This window comes from Capra hircus, chromosome 29, assembly GCF_001704415.2.
Source record: "Capra hircus breed San Clemente chromosome 29, ASM170441v1, whole genome shotgun sequence".
Taxonomy (NCBI): Eukaryota; Metazoa; Chordata; class Mammalia; order Artiodactyla; family Bovidae; genus Capra; species Capra hircus.
Window position 1 is genome coordinate 14679157 of NC_030836.1, and position 17456 is coordinate 14696612.

Consider the following 17456-nt stretch of genomic DNA (forward strand, 5'->3'; position numbering starts at 1 on the left):
GACCATGCCATTGTCCCTAGAACCGTCCTTGTTTTATCCCTTCTAAGACCACATCATTCAGTCCTAGCTTTTCCTCTGATGGATTCTGTCCACAATTCTCTCACTTGGACCACAGAATCTTGTCTCTAAGTCTCGTTTGTCACCTGTCCTCCACAGTCAGGGAGGCTCTCTAAAGCTCAAATGTGATCACATTGCTCAAGTAGCTTAAATCCTTCAGTTGCTTCTAAGCACTCTCAGGATAAAGTCCATGCTCTCTAACATGATGCATGGGTCCTCTCCCAATCTGGCCCCTTCCTACCTCCATATTTTTCATCCTCTCTTGCCTTTCTCTCCCTCTCACCCAACTCCTATCCCCTTCCAGTTATTGCTCTAGTAATAGTGAACTATTTTCAGTTCACTGAAGACTCTGGGCTCTCACATCACTAGACTTTTGTACGTATTGATTTCCTTGCCCGAAATATTTATTTAACTATACAATTCATAATCTTTATTCATGGTTCAGGAAAGAGACCATTTCCTCTGGGCAGCATTCTCTGAATCCTGACCCATACCTGCCTACATTGTGAAACTTTAGTTGTCTGCCTGCCTATGCTATCCCACACTACCTTAGTTACTAACAGTTCTTATTGAAATTATGGATTGGACTATAATTAATTCTGAGAGACGTGCCTTGTTCTCACATTCATTGTGGCATCGAGATACTCCATTAATATTTCATGTATATAGGTATGAATAAATTAGAGAATGAAAGACAAGATATGTAACATATTTCAGACACAAACAGATATTCAATATGAAGGAAAAACATTTAAGCATATATATGTTTACAAGACATAAATTTACACTATAAGACATCCACCTTAATATGGATTTAATTCCTTACTTCATTTATTTATTTTTTATTTTTACTTTATTTTACTTTACAATACTGTATTGGTTTTGCCATACATTGACATGAATCCACCATGGGTGTACCTGAGTCCCCAAACATGAACCCCCTTCCCACCTCCCACCTCCCACCCCATATCATCTCTCTGGATCATCCCCGTGCACCAGCCCCAAGCATCATGTATCCTGCATCAAACATAGACTGGAGATTCGTTTCTTACATGATAGTATACATGTTTCTATGCCATTCTCCCAAATCATCCCACCCTCTCCCTCTCCCTCTGAGTCCAAAAGTCCACTCTACACATCTGTGTCTCTTTTGCTGTCTCGCATACAGGGTCATCATTACCATCTTTCTAAATTCCTTATATATGTGTTAGTATACTGTACTGGTGTTTTTCTTTCTGGCTTACTTCACTCTGTATAATCGGCTCCAGTTTCATCCATCTCAACAGAACTGATTCAAATGTATTCTTTTTAATGGCTGAGTAATACTCCATTGTGTATATGTACCACAGCTTTCTTATCCATTCATCTGCTGATGGACATCTAGGGTGGTTCCATGTCCTGGCTATTATAAACAGTGCTGTGATGAACACTGGGGTACATGTGTCTCTTTCACTTCTGGTTTCCTCGGTGTGTATGCCAAGCAGTGGGATTGCTGGGTCATAAGGCAGTTCTATTTGCAATTTTTTAAGGAATCTCCACACTGTTCTCCATAGTGGCTGTACTAGTTTGCATTCCCACCAACAGTGTAAGAGGGTTCCCTTTTCTCCACACCCTCTCCAGCATTTATTGCTTGTAGACTTTTGGATCGCAGACATTCTGACTGGTGTGAAGTGGTACCTCATTGTAATATTCTCCTACACTATGTTCTTTTAACTAGGTCTCCCTTATTCTCCATTGATTCTTTCTTTAAAACTTCACCCAACCACCTGAACACCACTTTTTCAGTGCCTGTACCATTATGAAAAAAATCCTTTGAAACTGGGGTACTGTATTTGAATAGAGGAGACTATTGTTACACGGATGCTATTAGATTCATTGAGAAGAGACATTTGCTCACCCTTGGTCAAGATGCTCCCAGAGTTTGACAGATATGGTCAAAGGAGTACCTGGCACTTTAAAAAGTCAGAGAAGTTAGGCATGACCAACTTCTTCACAGATGGCTGAGGCTGTCAACACTACTTGAAATAATCTGTCCTGAAGATGCTAGAGATGAGTCAGCCTGCCTTAGGCCTGGAGAGTTCTGTGTTTTTAATGACTTGAGCATTACTCCCAGCCTCTGCTTACCCCTCACATCTCCTGTAAAGACACTCATGCAGCCATGTGGTGCCTCACCTAGAACTTTGCAGGAATCTCAATGGGATAAGCCTAACAAATAAACTCAACTTCTCAGTGTAAAGAAAAGTCATGAGAAAAGTCTGCCAGTGTTTTAAATCTTGGTTCTGCACACCTTCTCTTTAAACTTGGGCATGTCTTAAAAATATATATATATATATATATGTTTTTAATTGAAGGATAATTGCTTTACAGTATTGCATCAATCTGGCCCTGACCTATCTCCTTAGAGGGATCTCTTGCTATGACCATGCTGTCATCCCATCCCAGTGTCAGAAAGAGCTTCTGCTTTTATTTTATTCTCTCTTTAAGACACATCAAACTATGACTCCCCCTTTCAAGGCACAACCCAAGTTTCTCTTCCTGAGAAGTCATTCCTGACTTTCTGAGCCAGCCTAAGTGCTTCCTTTTTTATAGTCCTAAAGAATACACTCTAAGCCTGTATTGTCAACACATATTTCTCCCAAGTGGGAGAATAGCACCATGGCTATTTCCATGTATCTTTGTATTTAAATGCCTAATAATTATTCTGGCATTGCAGTAGATATTCAATAAGTGATTATTAGGTAAATGATGTTTAATCCATTTTGAGTTTATTTTTGTGTATGGTGTTAGAAAGTGTTCTAGTTTCATTCTTTTACAAGTGGTTGACCAGTTTTCCCAGCACCACTTGTTAAAGAGATTGTCTTTTCTCCATGGTATATTCTTGCCTCCTTTGTCAAAGATAAGGTGTCCATCAGTTCAGTTCATTTCAGTCACTCAGTCGTGTCCAACTCTTTGCGACCCCATGAATCGCAGCACACCAGGCCTCCCTGTCCATCACCAACTCCCAGAGTTCACTCAGACTCACGTCCATGGAGTCAGTGATGCCATCCAGCCATCTCATCCTCTGTCATCCCCTTCTCCTCCTGCCCCCAATCCCTCCCAGCATCAGAGTCTTTTCCAATGAGTCAACTCTTTGCATGAGGTGGCCAAAGTATTGGAGTTTCAGCTTTAGCATCATTCCTTCAAAAGAAATCCCGGGGCTGATCGTCAGAATGGACTGGTTGGATCTCCTTGCAGTCCAAGGGACTCTCAAGAGTCTTCTCCAACACCACAGTTCAAAAGCATCAATTCTTCAGCGCTCAGCCTTCTTCACAGTCCACCTCTCACATCCATACATGACTGCTGGAAAAACCATAGCCTTGACTAGACGGAACTTAGTCAGCAAAATAATGTCTCTGCTTTTGAATATGCTATCTAGGTTGGTCATAACTTTTCTTCCAAGGAGTAAGTGTCTTTTAATTTCATGGCTGCAATCACCATCTGCAGTGATTCTGGAGCCCCAAAAAATAAAGTCTGACACTGTTTCTACTGTTTCCCCTTCTATTTCCCATGAAGTGATGGGACCAGATGCCATGATCTTCATTTTCTGAATGTTGAGCTTTAAGCCAACTTCTTCACTCTCCTCTTTCACTTTCATCAAGAGTCTTTTTAGTTCCTCTTCACTTTTTGCCATAAGGGTGGTGTCATCTGCATATCTGAGGTTATTGATATTTCTCCCGGCACTGGATTTATCTCTGGGCTTTCTATTTTTTTCCATTGATCTATATTTCTGTGAATGATGAGGAATGGGTAGTCAGTTCAGTTCAGTCACTCAGTCGTGTCCGACTCTTTGCGACCCCACGGACTGCAGTACACCAGGCTTTCCTGTCCTTCACCAACTCCCAGAGTTTACCCAAACTCATCTCCATTGAGTCAGTGATGCCATCCAACCATCTCATCATCTGTCATCCCCTTCTCCTCCTGCCTTCAATCTTTCCCAGCATCAGGGTCTGTTCCAATGAGTCAGCTCTTCGCATCAGGTGGCCAAAGTATTGGAGTTTCAGCTTCAGAATCAGTCCTTCCAATGAACACTCAGGACTGATTTTCTTTAGGATCAGCTTGTTGGATCTCCTTGCAGTCCAAGGGACTCAGGTATGCCATTATCAAAATCAGGGCATACTATCACAGTCGGAATTTGGTCCCAAGAATGATTTAGCACCAGTGTTGGGGAACTTGGGGAGTTGGATCGCTTATCAAGAGAAAAAAGAACCAGTTATAAACTGAGTCTCTTAACATGTGGGTCAAAAAAATTTAATAAAAAGTTGGATCTGATGTTGATGTATCCCAATCCAACTAATGCTTTGCAAATATAGCCTATTATATAGGATTGTTCTAGATTCTGTGCAAATGTAGCAGTCAAATGACCCCAGAATGTGAACAACAACAAAATGAGAACAGGAGGATATCGAGGTCATTAAGTGGAAAACACTCCATCTGTATTTGTAAATTTTCTAAGTTCTTACTGAACATTCTTCCTCACCTCCTTTTCAACAAACTTTGGGTTGCACCTTTCTCCTCCATAAAGTATTTCCTAAAAGTGGGATGAATATAAAATTGCTCATAATTCTTTGCTATGAGAATCTTATATCCAGGTGACTGTTGAATCCATGATGTCCCTGGAAACCATGGCAAAGAGCAAACATTAGCTTCACACAGTTACTGTCTTTTTTTCCTTCAGTATTTAACACTATAAGATTAAGAGAAAATATTATATTATATGAAATGGACTAATTAATATCTAGAGCCAATAAGGATTTTAGTGCTAGGCCGCATCTTCCATGGACTTATCCCCAGAATCATAAAATGGGATGTGTGTGTGTGTGTGTGTGTGTGTGTATGTGTGTGCTTATAATATACACTTAAGTAGCACATTCACTCTAGATGTGCATAGTCATGTGGAAATATCAAAGGACTGGCTGTGATGCAGGGGGTCTAGTCATGCATTCTAAAGCTACCACCACGGCCTGATGCAAGATTAAACTCTCTGGTTAAACACTGCCAGTCTTCTAGATCAGTAACTTTGCCTCTTCTCTCTTATCATGAGTCTAAAGGTCTATTTGTTTCAGAATAAATACATCACACATACAAAATTATTTCTTTTTTCATCTAGTATAAGTCATCATATCCATAAGCCTATGTGAAAAGACACGTTTTCTCTATGACATAAGCCCTTGTTGTTACTGGACATCATCAAAATTCAGTTTTGGAGCCAAAATGATAGACTGGGGAAAGAGTATTTAGTTTTATTAGCTTCTCTTAAACTCAAGAGGTTGCCACCTCCCCTGAAAAAATCATTCATTCAATCAAGCATTTGATATGGGCATAAGTGAGAAATGCAATTTCATTAAGTCTTAAAAATCAGGTAGCATAAGAAGAAAGGTTTCACATTTCCAAATGCGAAAATAATCGGAATTTGAAGTAGTTCTAAAAGAAAAGAACTTTTTATTTTTTACAATGAATGTATAAAATGGAAGGCTTTGCAACTTGAACCATACCATTTTCTACTAAAAGGGATTAACTGATTGCAGAATATTAATACAATCAGGTGACAGTTTTTATAAGCATTGTTTCTTTAATTGTTGCTATATTATTTTCTATAATTTTTGAAGACTGTTGTCAATAAGCACTGGTGATCCTATTCTTACAGAGCAACATGAAACATAGTTAGAATTAATGTAGGTAGTTAATTACTTAGAAAAAAAAAACACCACCAATAAGTATGCATTGCTTAGACATGCTGGACTTCAATATTTGATATAAAAAATTACATGTATTATTTATTTTTATTCAACTAGTAACCCTGAAAGTAGACACTAGAATTTCAGCCATTTTGCAGATGAGCAAAATAAGTAGATTCTTAAATATTCTAAGATTGTTCAGCACATGCAGGAGGTAAGACTTGTCCAGAACTTTTGATTCTGAAGCCCAGGCATTTTCTGTTTCACACAGTTTTTCAGAATATTTTATCCACATACTTCCATCAAGGAGCAGATTTCCTTAGCATAAAATACTAGAAAATCCATTGTAAGTCATCTTTGGATGACAAGTCTTTAAGATATAATTAAATTGTACTGTTTGTCTTCAATGATAGAAATAGTAGAATTGAAGACAGGTAAAACTTTTTTTTTTTTTAATGTCTTCTGTTAATATGCAGTAAGTTAAAGCAAGTGGTAATGCACAGTTTTACTCAAGCACTGGTTTTTCTATAATTTTATTTCACAAATATCCTGCTACCTAAAACCATTTCCTTGAGGCTCTCCTGTCTCCTGCTCTGAGTTGTATTCCTCAGTCATATGGCCAGCTAACTCCCCCTTCATGTTTCACACCCTTCCTGTTCTTAAACCAATCTTGTCTTTAGTAAGGTCCTGACAATGCCTAGTTGAGCAATCATAGAAATGTAGCATCAAGACATCCTTTTAGAGGGGAAATAACATGCGTAGTTGAACTTAATCAACTTGTATTTAGACCAGCTTGGCATGTAGAAGCTGTGCCTCTTTGGACAAGTTATTTTCTACCATCCAATCTATTTTCTTGTAATGTAACTCATAGGTAAAGTTAAGAAGACATGACCCATCAAGTACTGAATAATGTTAGTTTTCTTTTCTAGGTCTTTTTGCCAAGATTTTCAAAGAAAATTACCATCAAACTTGATTGTCCCATAGTTACTCCTAAATGGTCTGCTTGTCTGTTCCTCAATGATCCACATTTGGGATCTGAAGAAGCCTCAGTAGAATTCCAGAGCAGAACTCTCTTAATTTCTGCATGCAGTCTGTGCCTCACTCTCTCCTGAATAGCCCGGGTGTGTTCTGCCCCAGGACTGTGGCTCTGCTGCCTCTTTGTCCTTGGACCATATGTGGACCCTGAGGCAGAAACAATCTGAGAACCTGGTTTCTTTCAAAGGAAAGCTATATCATGGGAGCATGATGAACAAGGGAGAGAGTTTCCTGCAGAGTGGCTAGACGAGGAGCAAGTTCACACTGGTAGTCATGGAAAGGAATTAAGATTTCATTGTGAAGGCAGGAGAGTCTGGGAAACAGTGGTATGTAATTTGAGTCAGTTCACATAAAAGCTTTAAGCCTCAGTTTCCACATCGAGGAAGAGAGAGTCTGACACCCTCGCAACTTAACTCACAAGGTGACTGTGACAATCACGTTGTCAGAGAATATACATGACAAGCTTTGACAACTTGTAAAGGCATATGAGCAAAATATCATAATGGCTGTGGACAACTCCCAGCAAAATATTATCACCATGAAAGCAGAGACAAAAGATGGACCCCTTGATTATTTGTCTTCATTTCACTTTCTTTTATATCACAGGATATTGGGAGGAATAGACGCCTGCCACTATGACACTCTAGCCATGGATGGTAGTTCAGCAGAGGGCAAATCCATCCAGGGCAAACCAATGATTAGGGCTGGCGCTGCACACAGCAGCTGAGGGACTTTGAAACATTTGTAAAATGACCATGTCTCTGAAGCTAATAAAAGAAATTCCTTTTCTTTGCTGTCACCCCTAGGAAATAAGACGAAGGAGAACTTGCTTCATTAACATCTGTGGATTTCTCTCCAATTATTTATTCATTCATTCACGTGTCCCTTCATTCCACAAACTTCACTGAGCACCTGACTGATGTTTCAAACCCTCTCATTTCTCATCTGTAAAAGGAAGACTAGTAATGGCAGGTAATACTTATATATACATTTAAGCATATTCTGAGAATTATACTAACAATTTGCTTGCATTATCTTGTTTAATATTTTCCAGTGTCCTCTGATGTGAATAGTCATTATAATTGCATAACTTTTACACATGGAGGATTTGAAGGTCTTGGGCTGACCCAGGTCACATAGCAATTCCACTCCTGGGTATGTGTCCAGAGGAATAAAAACACTCATTTGAAAAGATACATGCACCCCTACATTCATAGCAGCACTATTTACATTAGCCTTGGAAGAAAAGTTATGACCAACCTAGATAGCATATTCAAAAGCAGAGACATTACTTTGCTGACTAAGGTCCGTCTAGTCAAGGCTACGGTTTTTCCAGTGGTCATGTATGGATGTGAGAGTTGGACTGTGAAGAAAGCTGAGCGCTGAAGAATTGATGCTTTTGAACTGTGGTGTTGGAGAAGACTCTTGAGAGTCCCTTGGACTGCAAGGAGATCCAACCAGTCCATTCTGAAGGAGATCAGCCCTGGGATTTCTTTGGAAGAAATGATGCTAAAGCTGAAACTCCAGTACTTTGGCCACCTCATGTGAAGAGTTGACTCATTGGAAAAGACCCTGATGCTGGGAGGGATTGGGGGCAGGAGGAGAAGGGGATGACAGAGGATGAGATGGCTGGATGGCATCACACACTCGATGAATGTGAGTCTGAGTGAACTCTGGGAGTTGGTGATGGGCAGGGAGGCCTGGCGTGCTGCGATTCATGGGGTCACGAAGAATTGGACACGACTGAGCGACTGAACTGAACTGAAGACATGGAAGCAACCTAAATGTCCATTAACAAATGAATGAATAAAAAAGCTATGGAATGTTACTCAGCCATACAAAATATTGAAATTTTGAATTTTCAGCAACATGGGTAGACTTGCAGGGTATTATGCTGAAGTGAAATAAGTCAAACAAAGAAAGACAAATATGGTATGGTATCAGTTATATGTGGAATCTAAAGAAATAAAATGAACTAGTAAATGTAATGAAAAAGAAACAGACTCACATTTATAGAGAACGAATTAGTGGTTACTAGTGGGGAGAGGACACTGTAAGGGCAGGAGATTAATAGGTAAAAAATTATCCTGTATAAAATAAACTACAAGGAAATAAATTAAAAATAAGCTTCAAGGATATACTGTATACCACAGGGAAGTAGCCAATAGTTTATAATAACTATAAATGGAGTATAATCTTTAAAAATTGTGGATCACTATATTGTACACCTGTTACATATAGTATTGTGCATCAACTATAGTTCAATAAGAAAAAAAATGTAAAACATGAATGGACATACACACTAAATAAATAAATGACATCAGAACTGAACTTGAGCTCAGCTCTCTTTGACTTGAGAGCCAAATTACAAGCATCACGTGGTCATCAACCACAGTTCAAGTGAGGATGAAAGTTGAGCATTGTTCTGAAAGGTGTCAGATGTCTTAGCACTGTGGTATCCAGCCTCGAAAGGTTGTTGGATGGTGTCTTTTTCCTTAAGTCTTTTCTTCGTTCTTACAGTCAAAGGCAAGCAGTCTAGCTTGCTAGGTAATTTTTCCATGGAAAAAGAACATGGAATAGACAAACTGTAGGAAGAAATTGCATCCACTCCAGTATTCTTGCCTGGAAAATCCCATGGACAGAGGAGCCTGCTGGGCTACTGTTCATGGGCTCGCAAATTCGGACATGACTGAAGTGACTTGGCACATAAGTAGATATGACAGCTCCCAGTTCCATGATATCCCGTTAGTTTGGCTTGAATTCACAAATGTCCGGTAGTACAGCAGTGGCTAGCAGGCTTTGGGGCCAGGCTGAACTGTAGAATTCTGGCTTCCATATATTACTAGTTATATGAAATTTCTTATTTAAATTCTCCATACTAGGGATACTAACAAGAGTATTTCTCTCATAGAGTTGTTACAGGAATTCAATTTCTTAATATGGTGATGAATACATAGCTAGTTCTCATTAAATATTAACTATCAACGTAGCTGTTATTTATGTAATACAAATGCTGTTCTAGCAGTACTGGTCTCAGGTTGGAAAGCAACATATGACTTCTTCTGGCTGCTGCCTTTACTCGTGGTCGGTCCTCAATGCCATAAATGTGAACGCTATTACTATTCTTCTGTAAGCTCAAACTCGCATGCTCGCCAGCCATGTGATAAACAGTCATTCAATAAACATTGACTCTACAGACCAGAGTACATGACAGGTGCTAGAAGACAGATCTCTGCTTTCAAGAGGTGCAATGTTTAATGAATTCTGGGTGACCGTTTAGCGATTTGTCAAGTCTTCTGTGAAGGGAATTGCGACGTTGAGTGGCACTCGCGGTATTTGACTTTCAGCCCCTATGTTAAAGAGTCTGCTTTCTATCTTTCTTTAGCTCAGAACTCTCTGACAGGTTGGATCAGGCATACAAAAATGAAAGCTTTTCTCATCGCCACAGAGAGGCAACTTGGTCAGTTGGGAAGAGATCTGGTTTGGGGGGTTAGCGATCTGAGTTCAAATCTTAGCTCTTGAGGAGCTTGGACCTTGGGCCAATTCCTTCACTTCCTTGAGCTTTTATCTTCTAGGAAGGGGAGACTTTGTAGAATTAGGAAACATTTTAACTAAAAGAGATTTTATATAGCTAAGTCAAGACATATGCAAAGCCCCAGCAGAGTTCCTGGCACAGAGTGGGGCTTAGCCAATGCCAGCTGTGGGGGTCGCAGCCGGGTTGGGCAGCAGCAGACAGTAACAGTCACGCCAGCGAGCCGGAGGAGTGGCCTTGGCCACAGCAGCAGATGTGGTGGCAACTTTCTTCCTCTCTTTGTTTGTTCAGATGGCGCCTTTATAATGGTAATGGATCACTTTAAAATGCAAAGTCCATTCTAGTGATAAAGAAAAGTGATAGCAGATTTCCCTGTAATTAATGGCATTTTTAAACATTGCAGTCTGATTATAAATAGAATATAAGATGCCTTCTGTGGTGAGTAACATGTCTTTCTAGTTTTCTAGATTTATGAATTTAGTCCGTATCAAATTAATTATTGCGGGTGTATTACATGGATGTGAAACATCTGGAATAATAGGCCTTTATTGTTAATAGACCTCTCAGGAGCTCATGACAAACATCCTTATAATAGCAACATATGCTGCGAGTTTAATGAGAACCATCACTGACAATTAATGGTTCTTGTGCTTTCAGTAAATTACACATTTTCAAATTTTATATTCTTTATTTTCATCTTTATGGTTTCAGTTTGTGACTTGTGTGAAATTAAACCCAAAGCTCCTTATAGAGGAAGAAAATATTTATTGAATGTACACTGTGTGCCAAGCTTAGTGTTATATATGTGAGTATATATGAACATGTAATTATTTTTGAATTACAAAGTAATTAGACATTGCTTTGTGTACCAACAAGAAAACCTGAGATATAGTGAGACTCATGATTTATCAATGTGAGTGTCCACACTAGAATTAAAGGTTGAGTGTGCTCTTACATTCAATAGAAGAAAAGAAATAAGAGTATTGCAAAAAAAAAGAAAAAAGGCTCTCCTTTTCATCAATCAAATTTCTGCTTCCAATAGACTCTCCAACTTCACATATAACAACCTTCTAGTGGTCCCTGGTCATACTGGGCTTAGGCATTGTGCAAAAGGGATTTATAAAGAAATCTGTGAATTTAATGTCTTGATATCATTTTGAAGCCTAGTCTGTGTATAATGCAAGGCCAAGAGCTATGGATATGTCTGGAAAAAGAATACACCGTGCTTCCTTGTCTCTTGATGAAGGAAAAGGACTTTTTATTGGGGACCACCTACGAAAAGCTCTATCTTGGTATTGAATAGCCTGACGCTCTGAAGTGGAAAGTTCTGCCTGGACCCTAGATATCATACTGCTAATCCTCCACATCTGTAAATTTCACCTATTATATCATTTTCTGATATATAAAGGAAACATCATTGATATATTTTAGACAACGTGGAATTTTTTTAGGGACAATAGAAAATGTGATATAGCAGACAAACAAGAAAATATGATTAGGAAAAGGAAAATAAATGATAGACCTATCGTTAGAGCTAGAAACGAGAAATAGACCCCTTCACGTTTTATTAATCTGAATTTAGTCATAATTGCCCTTATTGATATGGAGGTAAAATTCTTACCACAGTATCCAATTTTATTATGTCCAGGGCATTCATATTATTTGAAATTATCCTGTTTAACTGTTTGGATCTTGAGTATGACTTTCTCCCCTCACATGAATATGAGTTTCATAAAGGGAGATACCTTTTCTGCTTTGTTTTCCGCTCCAGACCAAAGGCACGTAGTTGGCACTCAACAAATATTTATTGAATGAATGGCCATCTTTCAAGTTGAAATCAGGTATTCATTCACTATACCATCATTTAAGGAGTGCATACTGTGTGCCAGAGTAGATATATATACATAATACATGCACATACATATGCAACAATGAGGCAAAGTTGCATAACAGGTAAGTTTGTAAACTCAGAATAGTATCTGAACCATTTGTTACATAAACTCAGAATGTTCACAACTTTTCTGAGCCTCCTTTATTTCATCTCTACACCATCGGTGACCTATGCCAGCTCCATCCTGCCCGATAGCTGCATGCCCTCTGCCATGCCTGCCTGACTTACCCCTGGGCTCCCGTGAACCTGACCTGATAGAAGAAGTGATTCTCTCTTACTGTATGTAACAAGGCATCTAGATATAGTCTGTGGATTACACACCACATGCTCAAGTGAATGGCTAAGAGCAAAGCTGGGCACTTTCAGGACCCCTAGTCCACTACCCAGGAGACAGTGTTTATCCAGGCTGCTGTCAGACTCTTAGGTTCTGTCTCCAGTCCCCACCGGGAAAGGACCCTGGAACTAAAGACTCTGGCCTGTGAGAGGACTGGAGGCCTCCCATTGATCCTGTCAACCCCTTCCCTGGAGGCTGGGCCCTACTTGCTGCTTTCCAGTTATAATCTCAGGATCTCCCAATCCCCTGGCTTGGCCAAATCTCAGATACCCTCAACTTCCATCATCTGACACTTTACATCTGATACATTAGATTGCAACATCTCAAGTCAAAATCAAGTTCTTTCCTCAACTCTTCTTAATCTACCAGACTGAATAGTTGAGCCCTCTGTAGCCGACCTAATCTAGTGAACTTCCCTCAGTTACTATACTGTACTTACTACTGATTCAGGGCTCTGCCAAGAGTAAAATGTGGATATAAAAGTGTGCAGCTTTGGGTTTGTGTGTATTCAGATCAAATCCAACAGGAGTCACTGAACATACTTGCAAAATAAACTCCCCTGGATATATAAAGAGAGTAATTGTCAAGGTCAATTGCAAACAGTCTCTGTTAATCATGAAATATAAGTGCATTCACACATCAAGTGACTATTTTCTGTTTTTATAACCTAAGCTAAATACAATAAACTGAAGACAGATCCTCACTAATCATAGAAATTATCCCATACTGAAATTTAGAAAAGATATTCTTACAGATCAAGACTGGAGCTACATTATAAATTTGGTCTGGTTTCCATACAATTGGGTCCAGAGACTTTAAAAGTTGGGATGGTAAAGATGTCCAATATAATATAAAGTTTCATAAATCTGTGGTCACTTTACTGACAACTTTCCAAAATAAAAGAGAGTATGACTATTAAAATGAATATATTATATTTGGCTTGCTATTTATTGAGTGAATAAATTCTTGATAAGCATCTTCAGCCCAGCATCATACCTGGCACCTGCAAGTACCCAGTAAACATGGGTTGAATGAAAGAATGTCAGCTGCTAACCCTTTTTCTCATGGGTCATGGGAGCTGAGAAAGACCAAGGTCAGAAATAATGAGACTTCACAACCTCATGGCCACGGTGAGAATTATGGGAGTGCTTTAGAAGTGAGTTATTTGAAGCTCAGTAGGGAAAGATTCTTCATCCTCCCAGATCTCTGCTGTCACTTTACAAAGAGAAATAAAGACTTATCTTGATGACAAGGGACATTTGGGGATAAAGATGCCAAATATGGCCTGAGTCTGGAGCTCTCAGAGGGCAGTGGGTGAAGCAATTTGAATAACAGAAGAGTCAATCTTTAGAATCCTCCACTGAGGCTCAAAGAGATGTGTAAAGCACTTGGGATTTGATTTTACTTTTCAGGATTTTCTATTTTGTTCTTATATTTGCTGTCACTGGGCAGAACAGAGAGCAAACCCAGTAGAGTGAGGTTGCATAGTTTTGCCTTTTTTTTTTTTTTTAAGAGGAAAGAGAGAAGGTCATGGGAAGCCTTGTGAGAAAGATGCCTTTTTTTCTGATAAAAATATCATACAATATTACAATATTTTTAAATGGAATGTAAAACCAGCTCATCTTCCCTGGAGAATTTTTAATGTACAAAGAATCTAAAGATTTTCTCTAAGTATCTAAGGAAGGGAGTGAGCCAATTTTGTAATCTATGAAAATTATTCATCTTCTTATTCCCCTCTGTCCTTAAAATAGGTAGCCCATTAAAAAAAAAAATGATTAATGACACAGCCTTTGCCCTTTAAAGAAAGTGGGAAAAAAGACATTTATCACATGTCTACCACCTGTCCAAGTCTCTGATAAACATAGTCCTACCTCACTTAGTACTCATAGCAACCTTATGAGGCAGATGTAATTATCCTTGTTTTACAAATTGTGAAACTGAGATTCTGAAGGTTGAAGATGCTTGTCTTTCACCTTTGTCTATCCCTTATCACTTACCATGAATACTGACTCTCCTGGAAGTTTCTCTACCCTTACCTGAGAAGGCTAACCCTTTCCTCCTCTGTGCCAAAGTTGTATTCTGCACATGATTTTAATGTTGTATCTCTGCATTTGAATTAATTTCTTTTCAGGTTTTGTTCCCCTTTACTAGAGTAGAAGTCTCTAGATAGTCAGGATTGGGGTTTTTCATCTCTATATTCTTTGTACCGACCACAGAAATGTTTCATTTTTGAAGTAAATGCCACATAAACTAGTTAGGCATAGAATCAGAATTTAAATTTAACATCTTTTTGATTCTGAAAGCTCATGTGTTTTTCATTATACCATGATGTCAAAACTTGAAGACAGACAGAAAGATTAATGCAGTTGTGTTATTAAGTCATACACTTAAGTAATACTATTATATCCCATTTACATACTTAATATAATTATAGCAGGGTTAAGGAATAGATAGGCAGTTCATAGGTAATGCAAATTCAGAAAATGTGAAACCCAAGGAGCGTGTACAACTCAACTGATAAATCTAAGAATGTTCATTTTACTTTACCAATTTATTGCTATTTTTACTATCATTATGTAATAATGACAAGATAGGCCCTGTAGGAGGTAAAAAGGTAAGGTGAAAAGAACAGGAAGCCTGCCCTTCCTAAATTGCGGATACCACGCACATGCTGCAGTATATTTTGTTGTGAGTTATCTCTCTGAGCTGTACTTTTTGAACATCTAAATTGGTGCTAATTGTACCACTTAGGATCATTATAAAAATTAAAACAGAGAACGTATACTGTTGGCCTAGTGCCTAACATAGATGAAGACAAATCAGTCGATGTTCCTCCTCAACTTAAAAGTAGGTATGAATATGGATGTGAAGGAAGACTTAAAGTGGAAGTTCCCAGTGGGGGAGAGAGAGAGGTTTGTTTCTCCAGGGGACTTCTGGCAATTTCTGGAGATGTTTTTAGTTAATGCAACCGGAGCTGTTCTACTGGTATCTGATGAACAGAAACCAGGAATGTTGTTAAACATCCACTAATGTGCAGTGAAGTCAGTCCCATAGCAGAGAATTATCAAATTATCTGGCCCAAGATGTCATGGGATATACATGCGGATAGGGGCTGTGCTTTTCTTAGTAGCTCAGTCATGTCTGACTCTTTTGTGACCTCATGGACTATAGCTCATCAGGCTCCTCTCTGTCCATGGGATTTTTAAGGAAATAATACTAGAGTGGGCTGCCATTTCCTCTTCCAGGAGATCTACCCAAGCCAGGGATTGAAGCTGTGTCTCGCTGGATGCTTTGCCCACTGAGCCACTACGGAGGCTCTGGATACAGACAAATGCAGATATAAAAAGAAGGAAGAGTCACAAGTATGAGGTCTATTTTTGTGACAAGTATGAGGTCTATTTTTGTGAGAATGTAGAGGTAGAAGAGAGATAATTCCTCATCCTAATCTGAGGAGAACTTGTAGAAGAGTTGACTTATCTAGGCTTTAGGGTGTAGCCAGGCAGAGAGAGAGAAAATGGGATTCTAGGAGGAGTTTGATTAATGGTAAACATAGTGTTTGGGGGATTAGAGTCGACAAAAGCGTTTTCCAATCATCTGATGAAATCTGAAAGAGTAAGTGGAGAACTTAGCAGAAATATATAGTAAGGATGATCGCATAAGAGTCAGTCTGTGTGTGGAGGATTACACCTGAGGACCATTAGAGAAAAAGGACCAGGAGCATTGCCAGGGAGTGTGTAAAGAGATGTAAAGAGCATACACTGTTTTCCTTCACTTTTGAAAAAGAAAAGGGCATTTAAAATATCAAATGTCCCATGGCTACCAGGGAGGGGCTTATCTAGGCAATGGAAATAAAAATGCAAATAAAGCACAGTTCCTACGTTCACAAGAGAAAACTTGAAAATTCTGGCAATAAAATGTATAGAAGGTGGGACGAATTAAGAGAGTAGCACCGAAACATATACATTACCATATGCAAAACTGATTGTCAGTGGAAAGTTGCTCTGTGTGGTAGGGAGTTCAAACCTGGTGCTCTGTGACAAGCTAGAGCGGTGGGATGGGCTGGGAGGTGGGAAGGATGCCACATACATATACCTATGGCTGATTCATGCTGATGTATGGTAGAAAACAACGCAATGCTGTAACACAATTATCTTCCAATTAAAAATAAATAAATTTTTAAAATGTATAGATTGAATACGGAGAAGGCAATGGCAACCCATTCCAGTTCTCTTGCCTGGAAAATCCCATGGATGGAGGAGCCTGGTAGACTAAAGTCCATAGGGTCGCTAGGATTCAGACGCAAATGAGTGAATGCCCTTTCACTTTTCACTTTCATGCACTGGAGAAGGAAACGGCAACCCACTCCAGTGTTCTTGCCTGGAGAATCCCAGGGACAGGGGAGCCTGGTGGGCTGCCATCTATGGGGTCGCACAGACGGACACAACTGAAGCGACTTAGCAGCAGCAGCACAGATTGAATAAAAAACAAGTGGGAGATTAAGTATGAAAAAGAATTCATCTCTGGCATTAAAGAAAATTACAATCTGATTCATTTGTAATTGCCACACTCAAAACTGGACTTTACATGCTGGATAGCTATTAATATACCCAAACTAGGTCACTGATTTGCTATGTTAACCTAGGTGAGGTCCTTAGCCTCTCAGATTTTCATTTAGTTTGTGAAATGTGATGACTCCTATGAGTGGAGCAATGCTATTACTTGATAATCAGTATGTATAAATTCATGCGTATACATAGAAGGAATCATTATTTTTTCGTATATTCATATTCTAAATTTATAGTTGCATTTATAAGGGAAGCCCTTTATTTTTAAGTTATTTCAATGATATTTTAAATTACTTAGCTGTTTTTAATCCATGGCTAAAAAACCAAT